Here is a 3,530-nt window from a genome sequence, read left to right on the forward strand (position 1 = left end):
TGAAGAACTGGGAGTTTCTCGATCACTTCAGACAAATCTGTATGATGCCACGGATGATATTCCATCTTGTTACCCCGAATCAGCACTGGACAGTTCTTTAATGTATTTGATGACATTCGGTGACAATCTCCCTCTTTCTCCGGGCGTCTTCTCCCACCTTTCCTTTCGGCTGTGGCTATCATCCTCCTGACCTGCGCGTTGTAGCCTCCATCTGCATTGTCGTCATCACTTGAGTCTGCACTGCCATCTTCGCTGTCATCTTCCTCGTCACTCCTGTCGTCCCCTTTTCCCCTTGGCTCCTTCTTCTTCTTCTGGGAATGATCCTCCAGTGCCTTAGCATATGGAGGGGGACTGGGGGCAGAACACAGATCTAGGGATGAAATGTTCAGTTTCTGTTCCAGTGTCCTGGCCAATTCTTTTTTCTTTTCCGGTTCCATCTGAGCTATTTTCTGTCCCTCTACCTTAAATAGATCTAAAATAGCTAACTCTAACTTGCGTTTCTCTGATCTAATCTTTCCTCTTTGATGTGCTTTGTGCCCATTGATAAGTATTTCCAATGTTGCAATTAATTGTAAATTAATGCTGCCCTCTTTCGGCCACGGCTGTTCAATGTATGCCCAACGGCTATTCCATTTCGTTGACATTTTGCTAATTTCCCTAACAAGAGGATTCATTTTTTCCACTATAGCCATAGGGGATAACGTAGCCAACATTCCACGATGTTCACTAATATCTTTTAACAGCTTCGTGGAATTCGACCCCATTCTACTTGTTCAATATGCTGACAATATTCTATATTAGATAAGGTGTACGCTTCTTACAACCCACCTTATTTTGTCTTGTTTGCTAAACAAATGCTAGTCCAATATAACTGTATTAACCATCCCCACAAAAACCCTGCAACTTCAGAATAACAGACTTGCCTCTTGTGTATGTCAGTGCAGTATTAACTTAAATCTAATAGCTGTGTAAGTACTTTATACTTAAATGTGTTTCCTAATTGTTTATGAATGTGTCACTTAATTACTCATTCAATACTAATTACAGTTCTGGTCAACACAATTATTAAATCACAAAAGCTGGTCACACCTAAGTATTCACTGATCCACAAAAACCCTTTTACTGCTCAACTATCAAATATGTACTATTCTGCTATTCCTTAATCAAACACTGTGGAAATGACCTAACTAAAATAAAAGATGTAAATTACAAATATTAATTATAACCTGTAAAGAAATCGACTTGTTATTTGGAAAAGAATGAATGATTAATTATTAATTACAATCTGTACAGAAATCGACTTGTTAAGTGAAAGGAATGAATGATTAGTTAGAATTATTCATTGATACTTCATTGATGTAAACCTGTAAAGTCAATTAGCTATTATCAACATATCATTAGATTGTCACAAAACAATTGATCAAAGTTTTGTGAAAACAGAGAAATAAAATGATCTGAATAATTAATTCAATCAATTTGTAATTAATTAAATTAATTAAATTAATGTAATACATTACAATCATTTATAACCATCTATTTATTAATGTATCGGACTGTTTCATCGACCTCAGCTGTATCTCCCTGAGGATTTAGTGTTTTAAAATGTATTGTCGTATTTCGTCCAGCAGGCGGCGCCAAGTAACCGACTTGCGTATCGATTGCGCATGCGCCAGCGCCTCCGTGTAAAAATGGAGTAGGGGAAGGAGGGGCTAGTCTTTGTCCTTCTGGGGGAAAAACCCGCTGTGGACTCCCAGATCAATCTTTACAACATAACATTGCTTAAACTTTAAACTACTTTAAAATACCCCAATGATCAATTCACTATCTTCCTATCTTTGAATCACTACAATGTATTCACGTTTCCCACACAGAGATGGCCTCTGTGTGTGTCCTTCCCCAAGGACAAAGAAAAATGGCGTCTAAGAATGGACTCTCTGACACACTGCAAATGGCGTCTAAGAATGGACTCTCTGACACACTGCAAATGGCGTCTAAGAATGGACTCTCTGACACACTGCAAATGGCGTCTAAATGCAAATGGCGTCTAAACTCCGCCGACAGTACACTGCAACACAATGGCGTCCTTCCAAACAGACAAAAGAGCCTCACATGTTCTTCACTGCTACAATATAAAACAGACTACCGAGTCCACCCACACTCCAACACATAAACACAACCTCACCGAATTTTACACAGCCACACACGATATTCCAATACCGTACAAACAAATCACATACCATCAAACACTATATTTTACAAAAAACGGGCTTCCAAGTCCGGCTCTCACCACCCACCCATCAAAGATTATGAAAACCTTCTGTTCCAACAAGATTACCGTTACACAGATTCTTTTGACTATAACTTATCTGAGATTTACAGCCTATTTTAAACACACCAATCGACTAGAGAGAGATTTCTGCAGAAAATCTACCTTCTTCGTCGAATTGAAGAGTCCGCACAATACTGTAAATTAAGTTAGATTATCTCCGTCGCTTGCTCGCCATTTACTGTCGTGTATTCTTATTGATTATGAATCAAAGAACAGTTAGTTTAAGACAATTTAATCAGTTACAGGCAGATTCATACATTACATGCGTTCTCCATGGACATCAGGGTGGGAAGAGGACCCTCTCCGTGTCTCTCCCCCCGTTCCCCTCCAGAGGGGAGGGGCCAGCGTGCATGTGTGTCCCTGCCCAACCCCCAAAGGTCCCTGCTGGTCATCTGTGTCCCTGCATGCCCTGGCATGTGTGTGTGTCTAAAACATACCACATATTCATACATAGATCATACATACTACAGAAATATACTACACTATGTCATCACCATTCATATCTATACAATGTGTTTATGATTAAATTGATTTATAAGAGCACAACATTGTTTACAAGAGCACAAAGATCTAGTCTCTTCATTTTGCTCTCAAAGTGCAACAGATGAGAGGGTCTGAGGTCCACCCACCTCAGTCTCACAAAATCCTGTGGGAACTGTTCAATCAATCATTCAAAATACCTTTAACACCATCTACATATTCGGATTAGCTATGGTATATGCCTAATATAACTACTAGAGCTGTTTGTTGACATGTCACTAACTTGAAAGAATAATATCAATGTTAAAAAGGTGAGGTGACTGTCCTCAGTGGCTTCTGCCAACTGAAGAAACAACTGCACCTCCAGTCAGTCATAACGGATAAATAATTACAAATTGATGGGGTCATCAGTTATAGAGCAAGAGTGCAATACAAGCGAGCAGGTGTTACATAATCCTATACTATGTGCCATAACTCTCAAAGTCTGAACACAATGCATGCTGGGAAACAGGAAGGCACTGTGTAGCCCCGTCGCTACAATATGTTTAATGCGTTCTAGGGGGGCGCTTAGGTGGCGTAGCGGGTTAAGCGTCGACCATGTAACCGCAGGGTCCCAGGTTCGATTCCGGCCGGGGACATATCCTGCATGTCATCCCTCCTCTCTCTCTCACCCATCCTTCCTGTCATAATCTATACTGTGCTGTCAATAAAAAATTGAAAA

The sequence above is a fragment of the Nansenia antarctica genome, assembly GCF_963989245.1.
Source record: "Nansenia antarctica genome assembly, contig: SCAFFOLD_309, whole genome shotgun sequence".
NCBI classification, from domain to species: Eukaryota; Metazoa; Chordata; class Actinopteri; order Argentiniformes; family Microstomatidae; genus Nansenia; species Nansenia antarctica.